The sequence below is a fragment of the Dama dama genome, chromosome 3, assembly GCF_033118175.1.
Source record: "Dama dama isolate Ldn47 chromosome 3, ASM3311817v1, whole genome shotgun sequence".
Classification (NCBI taxonomy): Eukaryota; Metazoa; Chordata; class Mammalia; order Artiodactyla; family Cervidae; genus Dama; species Dama dama.
The window spans coordinates 25914525-25938249 of NC_083683.1; positions in this window are offsets into that span (position 1 = coordinate 25914525).

Below are 23725 nucleotides of genomic sequence, written 5' to 3' on the forward strand. Positions count from 1 at the left end.
TTATCATGAAGATTTATCCAAATGAGTACCCCTTCCCTTGCTTTTTTTCCTTGACAGTTGAACTCTTTTCTTTCTCTCAGGTATGAATATAATACCATTAATTTATTTTTAGGGAAATTGCTTCTTTTAAAGTTTTAAAACAGGATAAAAAATGTGACCTCCAGAAGGTATTCTGCCAGTGCCTGACAGAAAAAAAATCTACAAAAGGTAAACTGGAAGTGAGTCAAATGGACAGTTTTCCCTTTGTTCTTTGCTCTATTACTGACAAACTGGGGCAAATAATATATTTTAAAAGTTATCCTCTATTTCCCAGTCCATAAAACAATGGTGATACCACTATTTTACAAAAAGCAAATATGTACATTTATTTAATGTTTCAAAATAAATCTGTTATCGCTTCAAAGAAAAGGTAACAAAAATTTTGGTGAAAGTATAGTAAGCTACTCTAATTCTTAATATCTTTATATACATATAAACATTTCAACTCTATAGCTTCTCAAGTATTTTTTAGAATTAAAAATAATGAAAACGTAAAAATGATGTCCACATTAGTACGTTAATTAAGATATGTGAGGATTAACAGGCATAACCTATTGCTTTGTTGATGATAATAGGCAGATGGGAAGTTATAGAGTCTGTATGTGAGCATAATAGATAGAAAATAACCAAGATAATGAAATATCAGCTGTACAGCTTTTATAATTGCCATTCAGTTATTAATCCCATCAGTTTAATTTAAAGCAATATATAACACAGTGACAAAACCAATTCCTGGTTACCATGGTAAATTCAAATACATAGAGAAAGTCAACTGTGAGTCCTCATTTCAAATATTCAATTATTAACTCAATCAGCTTTGGTTAAAGGACCAATTACTGTATTACACAGGCAATTAATAACTACCGCAGAATAACCAAGTGTTTTGCACACGTTCTCATTATTATGTGTCAGGAAATACTTGGACAGTATTATCCACATAACATCATCAACCACAGGGTCACCAGAACTGAAAGCTCTTATTCTAGGCTAATGAAATATTTGAATTTATAATGTAAATAAAAGTAAAAGATACAAGTATTAACCTATTAGGTTTTAAATGTATGAGAATTATAGCAATTGACAAAAAATGACTGTTCGCTTACCTTTCTTAGTCACAGTGAATACTCTTATGCATAAAGAAACCCATTACTAAAGTTGAAGAACAACAGTAATTCAAATTTCATGGCTAGTTAAAAAAATCATAAACTTTTATCAACCAATATAAATTTACTGATTTCCTTAATTTCAGGGTGCCAATATCGGTATCATCCACAGCTCTGTCAACACCCCACCCAGTATGTATGTGTACATGTATGTGTCTGTATGTTTAATGAGGACTCAGGGAGCAGAAGAGATGAGGCAGATATTAAGCATCGTTAGCAGATAATCATCCAGAAACCAAGAATTTCTGTCCCTTTTGATCACTATTTTAACCCCACTGAGACACACAGTACATTAATACTAGATATCTGTTCCATGAATTGGGTTTCCCAGGTGGTGCTAGTGATAAAGAACCCACTTGCCAGTGCCGGAGACATAAGAGACATGAGCTCAGTTCCTGGGTCAGGAAGACCCCCTGTAGAAGGGCATGGCAACCTGCTCCAGTTCCATGAATGAAAAGAAAATGGTGTTTAGTTAAATAAATGTATTCCTGGAATACATAATAATGCTAGTTCCTTTTGGGGTTGGGATCTGACCAGGAGAATTTTAAAAGGGCAATTCCATAGATGTTTTAAGCAAATTAATCTGGTTACATATTTTGCCAGATTAATATCACTTGAATATGTAAGCTCGCTAAAGTGCATTCTGTAAAAACTCACTTCACATTTGCATTCACTTAGTTCATCTTTAGAGTCCACAGTTTTAAAATAATTTTTCAAATCCCCTATAGAAGGAAAGGGCTTCCCTGGTTGCTCAGAGAGTAAAGAATCTGCCTATGATGTGGGAGACCTGGGTTGGGGAGATCCCCTAGAGGAAGGCATGTCAACCCACTCCAGTATTCTTGCCTGAGAATCCCCATGGACAGAGGAGCCTGGCGGGCTCCAGTCCATGGGGTTGCAAAGAGTCAGACGTGTTTGTGTGACTAAGCACAGCACAGAAAGAAACAGAAGTGATCTGGCAGCAAACAATAAGCTAATCAATAGTCTAAGTGTCCATATCTGATCCTTCTGGTTCCTTTGGTTCCTTTGTACATAAATCATTGAGAAAAAGAATGTATTCCTAAAATCAGACTTCTGTGTTGAGGTCAAGGTTTTGTTTAGGAAAGGCCAATTCTCTTTCAGAATACTTTTAGAGTAAAAACTTTTAGGTTAATTTATCAATTTTCTTTTATTAATGTATGAGCAAATGAACACTACTCAAATTTTTCTCATTTTTGGTTGATTCACTATGGGTTTTTCTATCTTTTCTAACAATTTTGGAAGTCCTCCATTCATTTTTAATTTAAGAAGAAAGTATAGACCACCTCACTATAGCTAGATGTCATTACTCAGCTAAATGATGTATATTCAGGACAAATAAGATTTCACGATCCAGTCAGAGTAGGTAAGCAATTAAATGGTACAAAGGTCAATTTAGAGATAGTTGTGGCCTAAGAAAGAGCAGTGTGAAAAGTGTTTGGTGAGGGCCTGTAAGAGTTGAAGTTGTTAAGTTAGCCAGGCATAGATCATTTTAAAACCTACCTTATTTAGACATTCTCATGAGGCAATGGGGTGCAGAAAATGGCATGATGACTGGTTTGGTGAATGAAAAGTTGGCAACACTGTAGTTGATAAGTGCAAGAAAAAAGACACTAGAGACAATCTGACAAGTTAGAAGCATAATTTGATAGATAAGCCCCAAATGATGAAAACCTTATTTCAGCAGAAGCGGTAGAAAAACTGGAAAGAAGATAACCACAGGAGATGATAAGCTGATATAATTGACAGTACTTGGTCATTCTTGGAGGTTGGTGACAAGGAAGCGTCTGGAAAGACTATAGAATAACTTGAGATATTGAATGAATAACAGTAGCACTAACTGAGAAAGGGATAACAGAAGAGAGATTAAGTTTTGGAGAAAAAAAATGAGAATCAACTTTGGGCACTAATTTAAATTGTCAAATTGTAAGTAAAAATTTTCAGGAGGCAGATAAATGTATAGTGTTGCAATTCAAAAGAAGTCTGGAGAGGGATAACATTTGAAAATGATCAGTGTAAATAATAACTAAGTCTGTGGGAGAGATGAGGTTATACTGGAAGAGTGATGAAATGCTATTCATTTGTTTTTGTTTTTTTGTGAAAAAAGTCAGGAAAAAAGTTATGTAGAAATGCCATTCATTTATTTATTTTTATGGGGAAAGTCGTGTAGAAAACTTAAGAAAGTTATGTGCCTCACATTTTAGGACTCCTCAAGCAAATGACTTTTAAGATATCTGTATGAACAGTAAATAATTATGGGATACAGAGAAATTCTTAGGATATTTTTTCACAAATTGCACACAATTGACTCATCCCTCTCTTCAGATTTCCTCCTCACTACAGTATAACTGTCAAGAGAAACAGGATATCTTTCACTTATTCTCTGACTGCAAATTGGAAATGGACTTAAAATTGAAATTCTTTAAAATGATTATTGAACCCATTGCTTAAAAATGAGATTCTCCATTCTGTACCCTGCTGCAACAAATTAAAAAACAAATCAAAGTAGTTTAAACAATGAAGAAATTTATTAACTTATATGCAGAGTACATTATACAAAATGACAGGCTGGATGAAGCTCAAGCTGGAATCAAGATTGCTGGGAGAAATATCAATAACCTTAAATATGCAGATGACACCACCCTAATGGCAGAAAGCAAAGAGGCTCTAAAGAGCCTCTTGATGAAGGCAAAAGAGGAGAGTGAAAAGCTGGCTTAAAACAACATTAAAAAAATGAAGATCATGGCATCCAGTCCCATCACTTCATGGCAAATAGATGGGGAAATAAATGGAAATAGTGACAGACTATTTTCTTGGACTCCAAAAACACTGTGAATGATGACTGTAGCCATGAAATTAAAAGGCATTTGCTCTTTGGAAGAAAAGTTATGACAAACCTAAACAGTGTATTAAAAAGCAGAGACATTACTTTGCTGACAAAGGTTTGTCTAGTCAAGTGGTCCTGTATGGATGTGAGAGTTGGACCATAAAGAAAGCCAAGCACTGATGAAATGATGCTTTCAAATTGTGGTTCTGGAGAAGACTCTTGAGAGTCCCTTAGACTGCAAGGAGATCAAAACAGTCCATCCTAAAGAAAATCAACCCTGAGTAGTCATTGGAAGGACTGATGCTGAAGCTGAAACTTCAATACTTTGGCCACCTAATATGAAGAGCTGACTCATTGGAAAAGACCCTGATGCTTGAAAAACTGTGGGCAGAAGGAAAAGGGGCAACAGAGGATGAGGTGGTTGGATGGCATCATCGATTCAATGGACATGAGTTTGAGCAAATTTCATGAGATAGTGAAGGAGAGGGAAGCCTGGCATGCTGCAGCCCATGGAGTCACCAAGAGTCATACATGACTGAGCAACTGAGCAACATTACTAGAAGACTAGTTATGTGTGTGTGTGTGGTGGGGGGGGGGGGGGGGGGGCGGTGCTTACTGATCCAGTGATGTAATGATGTCATCAAGAACAACATGTTGCCCTGTCTGTGTGCTTTGGCCTTGGCTTCACCCTGAGGTTGGTTCCCTGGATGATTCCTCATGGTGGTAGTATGACTACCAGTACAGCACACAAGGTTACATGCTTCTATGCTCATATCACAGGTATGAAAAGAGAGGCTTTCTGCAGCTCTCTCTTATGAGCATGAACAATCAGCCTCTAGAGCTTCTGATTAACCTGTGAGGAGAGTTAGTATCATTAGCCAGCATTTGACTGCTTGATGGGAATTATTCTTACACAAATCAGACCCACTGCTAGAGTTGAGGGGCGAAGTTAGGTTTACTCAGCCATATGGATATAGTGGGAGAGGGTAGAAATATATACAAATTCAGGATCTAAGACAACATAAAGTGGAGTGATTTTTTAGGTGGTCAACATCTGCTGCAAGAATCTTCTATTTTTAAATGATAAATATTCACAATGCTAATGTTGTGTACAAGAGACTCCTGGAATCTACACTGCTTTCTGAGCATGTGACTTCATGCGCCTGGACCTCAAGGATGGAAAGTCACAATAAGAAAAAGGAGATTTCGAATATGAGTGATGTTTCTCAAACACCTGACAACAATTTAGAGAAAGTACCAAGACAAGTGCTAGGCACATTGTATCGATTATCACATTTAATTGTCATAACTGTATTTAGGTAACACGATTATATCCATTTTGCAATTGAAGAAATGGAAGTTTGTAGAGATTATGTCATTGTAGTCCAACAAATGCAGGTCTCGATTCCAGTTTTGTTTATCTCCCAAGCTGTTTGCTATGACATTTCATTCAAGTGCAAGAAAAACTCTTTTTATCTTCTGCTTCATTTCCCTTTTGTTTATAAAGATATTGTTTCTTTCCAAACAATTGCCCAAGGCCTACTATATGACCTTAAATCTTCAGGTGTTTGAGAAACATCACTCATATTAGAAATCTCTTTTTTCTTATTGTGACTTTCCATCCTAGAGGTCCAGGCGCATGAAGTCACATGCTCAGAAAGCAGTGTAGATTCCAGGAGTCTCTTGTACACAACAGGATATATGCAGCAGTTGTACTGAGAAGCAGGCACAAAAATAATTCTCTCACAGCTCCTGCTTTATTAGAGGTGCTCACAAAGAGGGAAAAGCCTGAAGCTTCCTGCTGGAAATATATTTGTTTCACAAGATAGAACCAGGAAGGTGGATCAGAATTTAAACACAGGCTGCTGCATGACAGCTAGTCTTCTAGTTTAGCAATCCTGCTTAGGGAGCCCAGCCTTTTAAAGGCATTAGATAGAAAGAGAATGTTCTTTTTCTTCACTGGCTATACATTAGGCAAAGTGAAGAAGATATCTTTTATATTTGACTTGGAAAATTAGGGTGGAGAGTTTCTTTTGTGAAACATCTCTTTATTAAAAACTTCTCATGCTAGATGAGAGAGATCTGAAAAGTGAGCAAAAATACTATTAAAACTTTCAATTTCAAGATGCTTGCTATGTTCTCATCTAATGAATGGTTAATTTAATTCCTTATATTATTTGATCAAAAGTTCATATATCAAGCATTTGCATTAAGAAAGCCTTGGTTTTGATCATTTTAATGGACTTTTTTGGATAATTTAGGAAGTGATTGAAAATTTCCACCACTAAGCACAATTCCTAGTTGCAAAGGAGGTAAAATGCAAGAAAGTCAGTGTTAGAGAGGAAGAGGATTATTTTCTTTTTCAATAAACTATTTAAATATAATTAATTTTCTAATGGAAACTATGTTTATTTACGTTAAAAGCAAATTTAGTACATCCAAAGAGTTATATCCATAGAATGAAATGTGAATCTTCCCATAAAGTAGATGGTAGTTGAATAGGGAAATATGATTTGTATTTAAATAACTAAAATACACTTTAAAATTATAACTGCCAGATAAAAGGTGCCATCAAAAGTGTGGTATTGCCAAGTATTATATTCAATTGAGTAATCAGAGAAGATTTAGTGGGCAAGTAGACCTTGAGCTCACTTTGAGGATTTGGACTTGCAGATAAGAAAGGAAGCTTCTCTGCAGGGAGTGACGATATCACCAGGCAAAATAGGACAGCAGGGAGTATGAATAGCTGCAAGCTGGTAGACCAGTCTGACTGGAGGAGGATTCTGTAGGACAGTGTCTGGATCCTTGTTTCTTCTTGAGTGAAGAGCTTGACCTTATCTAAAATTAAAAAATTTCTCATTTGAACTTTAAGAGGTGGTGACTATGTTCCCAGTCTTTAAGTTTTCTCTCCCTCAGACACATGAGCAAAACCAAACCAGACTTTTGTTCTGGGGTGTTGAGAGAGGCAGTGAAGCTGAGCTGGGCTGAGCTGACTCTGGTCAAGAGAGGTAGAAGGGGGAGAGTTTGGTGGGAGGGGTGAGGCATTCTGGCAATAGTGCCTCTGAAAGCCTGTTTATCCTTGTCGCGGACATGATTTGCTCTGTCTACCTAGTACTTTAAAATGTTAAATTTGAAGATAAAGGTTATTTGAGAGAAAAAACCTCCATAGCTGCATGGTGAGGACTTCAATATTTAAGAATTGGAGCACTTAGGGAGAAATCAATAAGTCTTAATATTTGGGGAAAATGGAATGAACATGATCAGATTTCTGAAAAGGTAGGGTCTGTGATTCATTTGCCTTTAATTCCTCAGTATCTAAATATAATCTTGCAAAAACCAGGTGCTTACTGAGTGTTTTCACTTTTACTTGTTAGACACTTAATATCAATGAAGTGAATAGCAATAAATGGGTGACTGGAAAGCTGATTCAGATGGGTTTCAAGAGACTGGTGGTGAATGTAGTTGGAACTTGGCTAAGGCAGTGACATTAGCAATGGGGAGAGGCTATGACTAATAAATATTTCAAAGGTGGAACTGGTGGGATTTGAAAGCTGTTTAGCTATTAGAGTCAAGGAAGAGATCAAAGAGAATTCCTAGTCTTGAACCTGGTGTGTTTGAGGACTTGATGGTGTAAAGACCATACCTGTATAAGGAAAGCAACAGGAATATTGTGAAGAAAGGTGAAAAGTTTAGTTTTGAATATGTTTTAAGGTGACAGAGATGCATTTCAGATGTGTACTAATAAGTAATTGGACAAGCAAGCCTGATTTTCACAGGAAATAAGGGCTAGAGATGAGTCCTATGGAGGTGTTTAAATCATGGTGATTGAGAAAGGAGAAACTAAATATAATTGAGGGCCAAGGGTATATTTTGAGGAAATCTTTATTTGGGGCATCTGAAGAAAATATAAAAAAGTTTTCATAGACATGATGTCAGTAAGCGATTTTGTTTTTGACAGTATTAGGAAACCGATAAGACAGTAGAAAGTAGAAGTTAGGGCTCTACTTGAACTCTTTTCAGCAAAGAGAAATACAAATTCAAGCATAAGCATGAGGATGCAAATCCACAGAGGAGCCATTTTCAACATTTTTTTTTATCATTCTTTATTTATTTTCTTATACTCAGTAGTTCCTGAATAAGTATATGCATATAAAGATATTTTAATTAAATGAACCAAATGAATCAAGATTGCCAGGAAGAATATCAATAACCTCAGATATGCAGATGTCACCACCCTTATGGCAGAAAGTGAATAAGAACTAAAGAGCCTCTTGAAAGTAAAAGAGGAGAAAGAAAAAGTTGGTTTAAAAATCAACATTCAGAAAACTAAGATCATGGCATCTGGTCCCATAATTCATGGCAAATAGATGGGGAAGTAATGGAAACAGTGACAGACTTAATTTTTTTAGGCTCCAAAATCACTGCAGATGGTGATTGCAGCCATGAAGTTAAAAGATGCTTGCTCCTTGGAAGAAAAGTTATGACCAAACTAGACAGCATATTAAAAAGCAGACATTACTTTGCTAACAAAGGTCTGTCTAGTCAAAGCTATGGTTTTTTCCAGTAGTCAAGTATGGATGTGAGAGTTGAACTATAAAGAAAGCTGAACACCAAAGAGTTGTTGCTTCTGAACTATGGTGTTGGAGAAGACTCTTGAGCGTCCCTTGGACTGCAAGGAGATCAAACCAGTCCATCCTTAAGGAAATCAGTCCTGAATATTCATTGGAAGGACTGATGTTAACGCTGAAACTCCAATACTTTGGCCACCTGATGTGAAGAACTGACTCATTTGAAGACTCTGATGCTGGGAAAGGTTGAAGGCAGGAGGAAAAGGGGACAACAGGGGATGAGATGGTTGGATGGCATCACCAACTCAATGGTCATGAGTTTGAGTAAGCTTCAGGAGTTGGTGATGGACAGGGAGGCCTGGTGTGCTGCAGTCCATGGGGTCACGAAGAGTTAGACATGACTGAGCGACTGAAGTGAACTGAACTGAATCAAATAGGTTTGACAGAGGAGTGTGTAATTTCCTCAGTTCTGTCCTGCCACAGCAAAAATTTGAAGCGGTGGACCAGTGTTACAGCTCTGTTACAGCTCAGTTTTATTTGGCAAGCAAAGGGAAATACATCGTTGAGTTGTGAGGGTGGGCTGACCCAAAAGATGCAAAGAGAAGAGGCTCAATTTTGGCTCCTCTTTTTACATGTTTTTCTCCTTCCCTGAGCCTGCCCTGTGTAAACTGGGCTAGCCAGGAGGGTTGTTTGTTTTGCCTGAGGTTCTCACTCTGGCCCTTGGACCTTCCTTTCTTCTATTTTCAGGGGCTTTTTCCTTTCTTTGTCTTTTAGCCACTGCTATGTCAGACTCCTTTTTCCTATACCAACTGCCTAACAGATTAAAAGTCAATAATTTATTGTGAAGTAATTATTTCTGTTTTTTTGTGTTTCGTGTTTTTTATTTTATTGAAGTATATTGACTTACCTTGTTTTTTATTTTATTGAAGTGTATTGACTTACCTTGTTGTATTTAATTTCTGCTGTACAACAAAGTGACTAAGTTATACATACATATTCTTTTCCATTATTGTTTATCACAGGATGTTAAATATAGTTCCCTGTGACCTTGTTGCTTATCCATCCCATAAATAATACTTTGCATCTGCTAATCCCAAACTCCTGATCCTTCCCTCCCCATCTTCTCTTCCCTTAGGCAACCATAAATCTGTTTTCTATGTCTGAGAATCCATTTCTCCTTCATTGATAGGTATGATCATCTTAGTTGCATCCATGATGCTGCAAATGACATATTTCATGCTTTTTTTTGATGGTTAGTGTTCTATTCTGTGTGTTCCACATCTTATTTATTGATGAACATAGAGGTCATTTCTATGTCTCGGCTATTGTAGATAGTGCTGCTAAGAACACAGCAGTGCATGTATCTTTTCCAATCATAGTTTTAATCTGGGTATATGTGTGGGAGTGGGATTTCTGGATCCTATGGCAATTCTATTTTTTTTTTTTTTTCAGGAAAGTGTGTAATTTTCCATAGTGCCTCACCAATTTGCATTCCCACTAACAGTGTAAGAGCGTTCCCCTTTCTACACACCCTCTCTAGCATTTATTACTTATAGACTTTTTAATGATGACCATTATAACTGGGGGCTTCCCTGGTGGCTCAGATGGTAAAGAATCCACCTGCAATGCGGGAGACCTGGGTTCATCCCCTGGGTTGGAAAGATCCCCTGGAAGAGGGCATGGCAACCCACTCCAGTATTCTTGCCTGGAGAATCCCAGTGAAGCCTGGGAGGCTGCAGTCCATGGGGTTGCAAAGAGTTGGACACAACTGAGTGACTAACCGTGCATGCATTATAACTGGTGTGAGGTTGTACCTCATTGTAGTCTTGATCTGCATTTCTCTAATAATTAGTAATGATGAGTTTCTTTTCATGTCCCTATTGGCTATCTGCATGTCTTCTTTGGAGAAATGTCTAAGTATTCCTTTTTGACTGGGTTGTTTGGTTTTTTTGATATTGAATTGTAGGAGTTGTTTGTATATATTTGACATTAAGCCCCTGTTGTTCACATCATTTGCAAATATTTTCTCCCAGTTCATAGTTTTTGTTTGTTTGTTTTGTTTTCTTTGTGATTTCTTTTGCTCTGTAAAAACCTTATGAATTTAATTAGGTCTCATTTATTTATTTTTGCTTTTAATTATATTGCCTTGTGAGACTGACCTAAGAAAACATTGATACTATTTATGTCAGAGAATATTTTGCCTATGTTCTCTTCTAGGAGTAAGAGTTTTATCGTGCCATGTCTCATGCCTTAGTATGCAAGCCATTTTGAGAGGGTTTTTTTTTGTTGTTGTATATTTTGTAAGAGTGTGTTCTAACTTCATTGATTTACATGTAGCTGTCCAAATTTCCCAACACCACCTGCTGAGGAGACTGTCTTTTTCCCATTGTATGTTCTCGTTTCCGTTGTCAAAGGTTAATTGTCCATAGATACATGTGTTTATTTCTGGCTCTCTTTTCTGTTCCACTGAATTGTGTGTATGTTTTTGTGCAATGCCATGCTGTTTGGGGGCTTCCCAGGTGGTACTATTGGTAAAGAAGCTGCCTATCAATGCAGGAACTGAAAGAGATGTGAATTTGATCCCTGAGTCAGGAGGATCCCCCGGAGGTAGAAATGGCAACCCACTTCAGTATTCTTGCCTGGAGAATCCCATGGACAGAGGAGCCTGGTGGGCTATGGTCCATAGGGTTGTATGCAACTGTACTTTTTAGTATTTAGTGCTGCTGATACATTGCTCATTATTATACAAATATCTTTGTGTACAAGTGTGAATAATTTTGTGAGATAGATTCCTGTTAATCAAAGAATAGCCAGGAGAGATAAGAAAGCCTTCCTCAGTGATCAGTGCAAAGAAATAGAAGAAAAAAACAAAATGGGAAAGAGTAGAGATCTCGTCAAGAAAATTAGAGATATCAAGGGAACATTTCAGGCAAAGATGGGTTCGATAAAGGACAGAAATGGTATGGACCTAACAGAAGCAGAAGATATTAAGAAGAGGTGGCAAGAATACACAGAAGAACTGTACAAAAAAGATCTTCATGACCCAGATAATCACAATGTGTGATCACTGACCTAGAGCCAGACATCCTGGAATGTGAAGTCAAGTGGGCCTTAGAAGGCATCACTATGAACAAAGCTAGTGGATGTGATGGAATTCCAGTTGAGCTATTTCAAATCCTGAAAGATGATGCTGTGAAAGTGCTGCACTCCATATGCCAGCAAATTTGGAAAACTCAGCAGGAAAACTCCAGGAAGGAGATCATAGACGATGACATTAGAAAATGTATGTGCCTACACCTGAAGATAGTATACATCACTTTTATTTGTAACAATCCACTGACCTCAGAACTTCATCATGTAGCCTCACCTAAAAGTTCAAGAACATTTAGAAATATAGTTTTAATGTATCCCAAGCAAGAAGCTAGAACATAGTTCAGAATTTGTCCTCACAGTCTCTGCCACACATAACTAACAAATGTTTCTCAAATATCTGTTTCAGTATGCTTTAATTTCAACCACCACTAACAAAGATTTAAAAAATTATATTGAGAAAGAAGAAAGGGCTCTACCCCAAAATATACAGCTATTTTTCTATATCCATTGTGAAATAATTGCTAGATTCTCTAAATATGAAAAGCAACTTCCATTGTATATTTTGTTCATTATATTAAAATGTATAAGATAAAATATTAAGTAAAATATTTTTAAATAACTAGGAATATATAAACTATAATTTATATGTGTGGTAATATATTATGCAAGATGTTTAGAAAAATAATGAGATGGGTAAATTGGCCTGATATATTTTTAACAGCTTTTTTGAGATATAACTGATATACAACATACCACATATACTAAAGTGTATAGATTGATAAATTTTTATATTGGTGTGTATCCATAAAACTACCACTACAATCAACACACAGACAAATCAGTCACTCAAAAAATTTTCTCTTGATCATTTGTAATTCTTGCCCGCTAGTGCCCAACTCAGAGTAACCACTTATCTGCCTTCTGTTGGGGTCCTTTAATGGACCAGAACCTGGTGGTCCAGAGTCAATGATGAGAAAGTGAAAGAAGGAAAGAGGCTAATAGTCCCTGGGTTACACCTCCGGCCTTCATGCTCCAGGGAATCAGCCAGAACTAGAGAGATAGAAAGAGAGGAAGAAAGACATGGGGACCCAAGCTCTGATGGAACAAGGGTACCTTATTGAATTCTGTAAGAGTATATATACCAGGGATTGTGGGCAGGAGGAGAAGGAGACGACAGAGGATGAGATGGCTGGATGGCATCACTGGCTTGATGGACATGAGTTTGAGTAAACTCCGGGAGTTGGTGATGGACAGGGAGGCCTGGCGTGCTGCGATTCATGGGGTCGCCGAGTCGGACACAACTGAGAGACTGAACTGAACTGATATATACCAGTAGCTTCTTCAGATAAAGATCAAAAGACCAGGCTTTACAAGTTACCAAGGAAGCAAGGAGCAATAAAGACCATAAGGCCAAAAGGTGATCCATATCAAAAGAAGGTCGTAAATAACCACTTTCACCAAACAGAAAAGCTAATGAAGGAAATCCTATGCAAGCATCCCATTTCTTTGATCTCCGTCCTGGGAGAGGCTTGCCTGCTCCTCTCGCAGCTGACAGGAACTGATAAAGAACAGAGGGCTCAAGAGAGATAGGAAACAGCACACAGGAAACCTTCTGTTAAACATTCCCTGACAATTCCCCCTGTTTTATTATATTTGTAAAAAAGGTCCTGACCAAATGAGTTTGTTTAGTTTTAACAATTTTTGCAGAAAGGCAATGGTAAACAACAAATATAGTTACCAAGACAATTGCCAGAGTTACAGTTCCAAACCCAGTGTTGTGGGTGATGTTTTGAAACCCTCTTCGTGGGTCTGGCCCAAATAATTGATCAGCGAGTTGTTCAACTAAAGTTTCCAAATTAATGGAAGAGGGCAGATGTTTAGAAAAAGTTTCAAAGATTTCCTTTTGCAGTAATTGTACATTCAGAGAGACATTATCATGTAAATGAAATTTGATTTGTTCCCAGTTGTAGGCACTATGATTGAAATGAACAGGAGTAACACAAAATTGGCAATTAATACAAGTTACAGAACATAAAGTCTTATTAAATTGTAAATTTCCTATGGCTATAACAAGAGGAAGTGGGACACAGGCCTGTATAAAATATGACTGATTATAGCAAAAGAAATAGTTACTATGACCATGACTGGTCCCTGTGAAATGTTCGGTCCAAGTCCCAAGTTCTTCAGTGCTGGCAGCAAGTTTCCAGACGTCCCATTGTTTAGGCCCACTCTGTTTATCGAGGATGATTCTAGGACAAGGGGATGTCATTCCACCGTCAAGCCAGCCAAGAAGTCTTTTGTCATGGTAATGTTTTATCTTAGTGTTAGCAACATTTTAAGCCACTTAAATAGCATAATACATAATGTTTTTTGTTCTTTCCCTAACTCTTTCCCCAAAATTTCAGTAGTGTAAACATGGTTCACAGTAAATAACCCAAGCAATGTGTGAAGGCCTTCTTTTGGAGGCAGGATGAAAACCCAAGTTTGTCGGCTGACGTTTATGCATAATTTCCCTGAGCCCAGGCACAATGGAAGGACATTATAGCCTAAAGAAATGTTGGTTAGTTTTCCCTCCTCCCCAGGGTGTGAGGGTCCCAGAGAGGGGGCATATGGGTGGAGTCATTAGTTGATACAATTGGTCTTTTCTCCATCCATTTCATGACCTGTAATAAAGGGGGGTCGGGTAAGTAAGCCCAGGTAAGTCTGATTTGATTTGTTAATCCGGGGGTCGACGGAGAGGCCAACAGAGCGAGCATAGTGATAAGATTTTCAGGACTCTGAGGCATTTCCTATTGAGAAACCAGATTTTTAGTTTGATTAGTAAGGGTTTTTATTTGTCTCCAAGTGGGGAGATCATAAGGCTGATGCCACCAAGGGCGGTGCTTCCTGGAGATCTTTAGAGCCGCCAGGGCCCATACTAGAATTTCTTCCTCCTGTGGTTCTTGTTGTTTCACCTTCATTTTGTATGCTGGGGGGCCCCCTTCGGTTGAATTTTCCGAGGAGAAAGCCATGTGAGTTTGTTGGATCCATCTGGGGAAATACAAGCATATCTCTTTGCTGTAAGATTAATTTCCCAGATTTCCATTGTTTATTGAACCCGTCTTGGTACCAAATGGGCAGAGGAAGAGAAGTGTACTTCAATTCCTCTAAATGCCTTTCTGCCCTTGTTAAAATATTTCCCTGTGGTAAGTTTAAAAAATTTAAAACAAATAAAGCTCTATTAACAATCGTTATGGGTTTAGAAAATATCTTATGTTGGAATCTAGTAAAGTCTGCTTTAGATAAGGAAGACAGTAATGTTCCTGTGTATTCCCCCTTCTTTAATTTTTATAATTGCAACTTTAGTGTATGATGTGCTTGTATATGTGTAATATAAATGGGAGAAGTGTGGTTTTTAATAACAGATTGTAGTTCAAAAAAGAGTTGTTGAGTAGGTTGAATGGAGCTTATGCTGGGGGGTTTTATATTTTTTTAATACAAAAACTGAATATATAGAGTCAGAGACTATTTTAATGGGGTAAGGATGTAGGAAAATAACTTGAATAAGAGCATTTAATTCATTTTGTTGAGCAGAATGAAATTTAGTATTAAAGACTTTATATTCTTTAAGAGACCAGAATGAAGTTTTGGCATTTTTAATCCCATCTATATAAAAAACCTCAGCTTGTGGTATAGACTGTGAACTGATAATGTGGGGAATAATAAATTCAGTATTTTTGAAGTAATTTCACAGCTTACCAGAAGGATAATGAAATGAAATTTCTCCAAAATATTTTAGAAAAGCTATTTGGAAATCGATAGATGTTTGTAATGTGTTCTCAAATTGAGATTCATTTGTAATGAAGTTTTATTAAAGTATAAAGGAGATAGAGAAAGCTTCTGACATAGGCATCAGAAGGAGGCAGAAAGAGTACCGCTCTGCTAGTCTTCAGCTGGATGTTATATAGTCACTAGCAGTCTGTTAATAAAAGAAAGGAGTGTCTTAAAACTCAGAATGGCAACAGGCCCCCCATCCGTAATGCAATTTGGGATAATCTTGGCACCAGATGATTCATCTCATGCCATAAAACGATTGACTTGAATCTTGTAGAAGGGCAGATTACCATACAAGTAGTTTCATTTACATAGATTAGGGGAACAATATCTGAGTATAACACACTGGTTTGTCAAGTAAGTTCTGAGCCATTAGGCGGAATCGACTTGAAGACAGAGTCTGGGGTAAATGTATAGCACATTAACATAGCTTAAGACAAACATTTCCATAAGAAAGATGCATTGGTTAACTCAGAGTTTGAGAATAGTTAACTTAAAGTGAAACCAGGTGTTATTATGGCAACACAGTATTTTAAGAGAAACCTCCTTTTAAATTTGTATAGAGAAAGAAAAAAATATCGCTAGTTTGTTTTTTCCTGCCGTTTGAGAGAGATAAAAATGTCTGACACGTGCAGCCTATTTTCTCCATTTGGATACCCCTGGCCTTCCTGCCTGTTAAGTCAGACTAGATCGGCCAAATATAAGACTGAAGGTTTGAGGGGGTAGGGGCCCAAAAAGTCCAGTAGGTATTCTAGAGGGGACTGCTTCAGGGTAAAGAAGAAAGTCATTTAGGACTGGTATATCAATGGCAGCACTGCTGGATGTTGAGGGTTTGAGGGAAAAGATGGAATTCACTCCAGGTTTTTGTTGAAGGGGACCTGGGGGGTCCCCTGCTTGGAGTTTACTGGAGTAGGTTTCCCTTCAATGTCAAATTTAGATTTACAATCTTTGGCCCAATGCATTTCTCTATGGCAGCGGGGGCAGACTTTTGGAGGCACTTATCTCCACATGTAAAGCATCCTTTATTTTGCTTTCTTAAGGCAGCAACCATTGTTTCAGCTAGCATTTGCATCTTTTGAGTTTCTGATCTTAGATTGCGACAAGCCTTTAAATAATCAGTAATAGTCTCTGTCTCATGAATTGGGGCTACAGCCTTTTGACATTCCTGATTTGCATTTTCATAAGCAAGTAATTTTTTTAGTTGCCTTTTAGCTTTTTCTCCAATTACAGTACGGGAAATAGCAGTTTTTAATCTAGTTAAAAAAATCAGCATAATTTTCACTAGGTCCTTGCAATATTTTGGTGTAGCTACCTATAGGTTTGTTTTTCAGTTTTTGTTTTTTTTCCTGAGGAGTAATTTTATCTCAAGCTTTAAGGGCCACTGTTTTTAATTGTCCATGCAACAAAGGAGGGCATTGTGTTTGAGCTTTTATAGTGTCAAATTGTCCAGTGCCATTTAACGTTTCAAAAGTAATTTGGTTTTGGGGAGCGCCAGCTCAAGCGTTTTTGTTAGTATGATCTCTGGCTCTTTATCTTGAAACCACATTGTCCATTGAAGATACTTTCCTGGTTTAAGGAGAACTTTTATTAAAATTCTATTCGCTGGTGTGAAACTGAAAGTCCCTGAGCTTTAAATAAGCGATGAAGTAAAGTAGAAAAGTGAGGGGGCTTTCTAGCCAATTGACCCATGTCTTAGTACTTACCGGCCTCAATAGGCCCTGAGGTCACTCCGTCTGAATCTGCCACGTGTACCAGGCCCTGTTGTGGGCGCCACCTGTTGGGGTCCTTTAATGGACTGGAACTGGTGGTCCAGAGTCCACGATGAGAAAGTGAAAGAAGGAAAGAGGCTAATAGTCCCTGGGTTATGCAGCTGGCCTTCATGCTCCAGGGAATCAGCCAGAAATAGAGAGAGAGAGAGAGAAAGACATGGGGACCCAAGCTCTGATGGAACAAGGGTGCTTTATTGAATTCTGTCAGATAAAGATCAAGAGACAGGACTTTCCAAATTACTAAGGAAGCAAGGAGCAATAAAGACCATAAGGCCAAAAGGCGATCCATATCATAAGAAGGTCATAAATAACTCCTTTTACCAAATGGAAAAGCTAATGAAGGAAATCCTAGGCAAGCATCCCATCTGTTTGATCTCCGTCCTGGGAGAGGCTTGCCTGCTCCTCTTGCCCCTGGCAGGGACTGATAAGGAACAGAGGGCTTAAGAGAGATAGGAAACAGCACACAGGAATCCTACTGTTAAACATTCCCTGACAGCCTTCTGGCACTGTAGTTCCCATTTTACATGGTTTGTATAAATGGAATTCTGGAGAGATGTATTCTTTGCTTGCTTTCACTTAGCTTAGCTATTTTAAGATTAGGGCATGTCTGAGTGTGTATCATATGTAGTTCATTCTTTTTTACTGCTGAGAGACATTCCATTATATGGACATACCCCAGTTTATCTATTATTCATCTATTGATGACATCAGAATTGTTTCCAGTTGGAGACTATGAATATTCATGTACAAATCCTTGTATGGACTTAGGCTTTTTTTTCCTCTCTTGGGTAAACACCTAGGAATGGAAGGGCTGGACCTTATGGTAGGTGTTATGTGTAACTTTTTAAATGAAATTTGCCAAATGACTTTTCAAAATGATTGTAGCATTTGATATTCTCATGAGCAGTTTATGAATTTCCAGTTCATTCATGTCCTCATTAACTTTGGGTTTAATCAACCTTTTTAGTTTTAGCCACACTATTAAGTTTGGCTTGGTAAATCCCAGTGTGATTTTGGGGTCACAAAAGTGTCAGGCATGACTTAGCAACTAAACAACAAAAGACTAATAATGTTGAGTATCTTCCGTGTTTACACACGCTATCCACATGTCTTCTTAGGTAGTATCCCTATTCAAATATCATGTCTACTTTTCAGTTGAGATTTGAGAGGTGGCCCTTTCCTCTGATCCCTCAGTAGCAGCTCTGTTCTCTCTAATAGAGAAGATGGCTCAGCACCCAGGACCTGTGCTCTCTGGTGCCATGTTGGCGGCAGCAGCCCTGCATACCTCTGAGCTGTGTTTAGCATTGTCCTTTCGTTTTCTTGAAGGTTAGCAGGTGTTCACAGCTGAGTGGCTCTCTTGGCCCATATCCTGCCTGTAAAGTTCTAGAATCCCAAAACCCCTTTTCATATCATCTCATCTCTGCCCCTCTTTAATCCAAGCCAACAGTGTTTCTGCTTCAGTGGTTGATTGGTTGCATGAGTTGCATGTCTAATCTCTCCAGCAAACTTTGTATAGTCAGACTTTGGCCCTGTTTCAGAACTTAAAACAGGAATTTAGCAGTTCCGTTTAAACTTTTTCTATTCTTTCTCATATTAGCTAAATGCAGCAAGGAGAAACCTGCTGTGTCTTCAACAGTTTGCTTCAACACTTAGCTGATTATCCAAGGTCATCATTTAAAGTTTCACTTTCTGCTCAACAGTAGAAAATAATGCAGCTCAGATTTTTGGCACTTTACAAAGTAATAAATATCTTGATGTGTGGACAAAATGATGAAGTAGAAAAACTCTGAGCTTACCTCCTCCCATGACTTCACAATGGAATATTACTCAGCTGTTAAAAAAAACCCAAAGTATGTGACAATAGATGGATCTAAAGGGTTTTTATGCTAAGTGGATTAAGTCAGACAGAGAAAGAAATACCACATGATCCCACTATATGTAGAATCTAAAAAACAGAACAAACAAAACAAAACAAAAGTGAACTCAAAGATACAGAGAACAAATGGATGGTTATTGAAAGGGAGGGAGATAAGTTTGTATCAGGGGCTTATGAGGTGCAAACCTTCAGTATGTGATAATTAAGTCACAGAGGTATAATGTATAGCATAAGTAATATGGTCAGTTGTATTGTAATATTGTGGAGAAGGAAATGGAAACCCACTCCAGTATTCTTGCCTAGAGAATCCCATGGACAGAGGAGCCTGGTGGGCTACAGTCTTGGCGTCACACAGTGTCAGACACTACTGAGCGACTAAACAACCACAGCTGTAATAATGACACATGGTTTACTGGACTTGTGACCATTTCATGATGTTTGTCAGTTTCACATCATTATGTAGTACACCTGAAACTAACATAATATTGTACATCAACTGTATTTTAATTTTTAAATTAATATTCTATTATATATATATTTATCATAAAATTAATGTTTCAATTAATATATCTTTCTATATATTTAGGCTTTCCTGGTAGCTCAGCTACTAAAGAATCTGCCTGCAATGTAGGAGACACTGGTTCGATTCCTGGGTTGGGAAGATGCGCTGAATAATGGATAGGCTACCCACGCCAGTATTTTGGCCTGGAGAATCCCATGGATAGAGGAGCCTGGCAGGCTGGCGGGCTATAGTCCATGGTGTTGCAGAATCGGACATGACTGAGTGACTTTCATTTCATTTCACTTCTATATATTTAAATATACATATTTAATACATAGACATCATCATACTGTATATAAATTTCTTTTTTGTTGCTAATACATTTCAGAGAGCCTATTTCAATACACATATACAGGCACATAATTCTTTTTAATATCACATTTTATTTTTTAACATACTATAAGTATATTATATTTTATAATATTTAGTTTCTCGTTCTTCTCCATCCTCTAATAGTTGTATAATCTTAGGGCCAGTTACTTAATTTTTCTGTACCCCAGTTTCCCTATTCATAAAACAAAAAAAACAAAAAACTGACAGTGATAAAATATCTCCCTCATAGGTTGTTTATAAGAATTGAGTTATAACCAATATGAAGCCATTGGAGCAATATATGGCATAGAGTAAGCATTAAATAGTTATTGCCTATTAGTATTACTTCCAAGATTCCATGCCAGTTCTTTTGCCTGTGATCAGAACTCCTGGTCAGGAACCATTCTTTTGGCATTGTTAGGAGTGAGGTATTCCTTCTACATCGAGTCTTTCTGCTCTTGTTAAGTCCTCATTTATCCAGCACTTTAGCCGATCACTCAGGTAATCATAAAATTTGCCACTGACAATGTGGAGGAGCAATTTTGGATTATATGGCTGTCAGTTTTCACTGTCCTAGCATTTTTCTCTTCAACTGCTGACTGCCAGACCCTACTCTACATGGCACCCTCTGAAATTGACAGTCTGACGCATTGCCCAGAAATATCCTGTTGTAAAGTAGCTATGCCACTTTGCAGTGGCCCTGATAGTCAACCCTGAAATATGCCATCCTAAAAGGTCTCCATCTTCAAAGTAGCAAAAATAAATTTTAGTTTAAAAAAAAAGTTTTTAATTCATGTTCTTTTTTTTTTTTTTTAAGAGAAGGAGTAAATGATTGACATGAGATCAAAGAGTGTCAGATCAGTAAATTCCCAGAAGGTAGTAAACCATTGCTTTGAAGTACAGGATAGGATAAAATGTATTCTCATTTAAAATGTATTAATGAAAAATTGATTAATCATTAAATTCATCAATTTGATTCATCAATTTTCAACCAAATAAGCTGTTGGTGAAATAGAACTCTATACTTTTAAGCATAATGTGATAACTTCATCAGTAATCTAGACGTGAGTTTCTTAAATCATCTCCAGTTCAAATTCTCTAGTAAGATCCATTTGGACAGGCATAGAAAATAATTCAATATTTGTTATTTTTTAGTCTCCATTTATAAAATGGTGTTTAAGTTTGTGACAACATAAATTTTGAGAAAACTGAATTCAAGGAATCCTCTCTCCATTGTATTTGGTGTGCTTATGCAACTGGCATCTGATTTTAAGAATTAAAATGAGAATTTATTTTTAAAACTGGATATAGGTCGATTTAAGGTTAAAGATACAGCACACTCCTTGGCTTTTTGGACTATTTTTTTTTTTTAGAGAAGTTTGTTTTTGAGAAGGTGGATGCATGAATATGTCTCCCTTCGCCCCACAGCAGCAGTTAAAAATCCATTCAGAGGTTTTAAGCAAAGTTCACTTGATTGTAGGTCAGTACCCAGTGGATAAATCACAAAATTGCTTCAAATAATGTACGTGATTTGCTTTCTCCCTGCTGAGGAGAAGCTCTGAGCTGAGAAAGCATGAAGTAAGAATTGTTTCCTCACCCCTAAGGTTAATGCCCCTGTCACAGCTGAAGTCACCATCAAGGAAACACACAGAAGTAGCTTAAAATGCAACTGCTTTCATCAATCTGCCACAGGCAGCAGAAAACAAACGATTGTGGATCCTATCTTTGTCAGCGGCAGGGCATTTGTTAAAGTAAAAAGATAAGGGCAAAGAAAGAGACAAGAAGTCCCTTGGCAAAGAACATAAGCGAAATATGTCACCAAACGTGCAGGGCCTTCAAAAACAGTCTCTTATAATCACTGAGGTCCGTGAGGCTGGCAGAGCGTAATGTTTTGGTGAATGTGGTAGGTGTAAATGTTCCCCTTTAGAGTTTTAGGCTATTGACCCCCTGCTGCAGGAGTAATCTTTCTCAAGCACCATTTTCATCATGTCATTCCTACTCAAGGACTTTAGGGCAGAGCACCCTGGTGCCTACCATATTAAATCCAAACTCTTCAGCCTGGTAACCTCAGTGGTCCTCTCCAACTGATCTTTGCGTCTGTTGCACCAGCAAACAGACACTCTTCAGTCCATTCAAGCAGATTGGCTTGCTTTCCTCTGTGTAACTTTTTTTGTTTTTAATGAAACCAGCTTTAAGTATCTGCTCCTCTTTCTCCTCCAGTCTTGGATATTCTCCTTATTTCCAAAAGTACACACTCCCACATAGAGTTCTTTTCCATGCCTGCCAAAGTCTCTGCAGTTAGCTTTGAAACTGGTTTCCCTCAGGAAGTCTTCCCTGAGTAACCATAGTCCTATTCTGTTCATTTTGATTCTCTCTCCCTCTGCTCAGTTCATACTATTGTTTCCATATATGTTATTTTGTACTATGAATTTCACTTTTATAAGCTTGATGCTCCAAGCTAGAGTCAAAATATAACAATGGTAGCATGTTTTATGTTTGTTTTCTGAATGACTTAATTATCATTCATTCATTTTATTTACTCAATAAATATGCCTTATTTAACTGCTGTTAGAAATATTGCTGAAGTTTGAGTCCAGGGAATTCCCTGGTGGTCCAGTGGTTAGGACTCTGAGCTTTTACTGACAAGGGCCTCGGTTTCATTCCTGGTTGGAGAGTTGAGATTCTGCAAGGAATGATAAAGGGAAAAAAGACATTATATTTGTCATGTAGGTAAGGAATGAAGGAAGAGTATTGTACTTTGGAGCAAGAGAGAGTTTAATGAAGAAGAAATGATTAATAGTCAGGAATGTTGCTGAAAGGTTGAAGATAAAAAGAAAAGGTCACTGAGTTGGTGATTATATGTCCAAATTTCATGACCCATGAAGGGTTAAAACATTAATTTTTGAGACCACCAGGTCAATTCTAAATAATTGAAGCCATGTGGTAAGGCCAAAACAAACAAACAAACAAAATACCCACTACTTCTCATTGTCAATATTAAAAAATAAACGTGAGTTCAAAAATAGACAAGAAACTGTTCCAGTTTGGGGGAACAATTAAATTCTAGTTGATTCAAGACCAAAGTGTTCTCTGAGTGCAGAAGTTCAGATAAAGTTTTCTGAAAGAAGCAGCATCACCTTTATATATATTACATTCAAGATAAATCAGGAATTTCTTGGAAAGAAGAAACAAGATGGAGAATCTCTTTAATATGAAGTAATAAATGCATTTGTAGAAATGTGGAATATAAATGTGGTTCTTAAAAACCTCAGTCTTAGCTTGATGTTAGCACAAATATTTTTCTGTCATGGGAAGGCTTGCTGAATGCAAGTTTATTTCAGAAATTTGATTTCTGTAAATAAAGGCCATGCTAGGTATTGCATATTCTAGAATTATTTAGAATTGACCTGGTGGTCTCAAGAATTAATGTTATAACCCTTCATGGGTCATAAAATTTAGACATATAATCACCAACTCAGTGACCCTTTTTTATTATCTTCAATATCTTTCAGCAATATTCCTGACTATTAATCATTTCTTCTTCATTAAACTCTCTCTTGCTCCAAGGTATGGTACTCTTCCTTCATTCCTTACCTCCATGACAACATAATGTCTTTTTTCCCCTTATCATTCCTTGTGAATATAAGGGATTTTCATGTTTTAATAATTGCTTCCTGCTTTCTTCTCT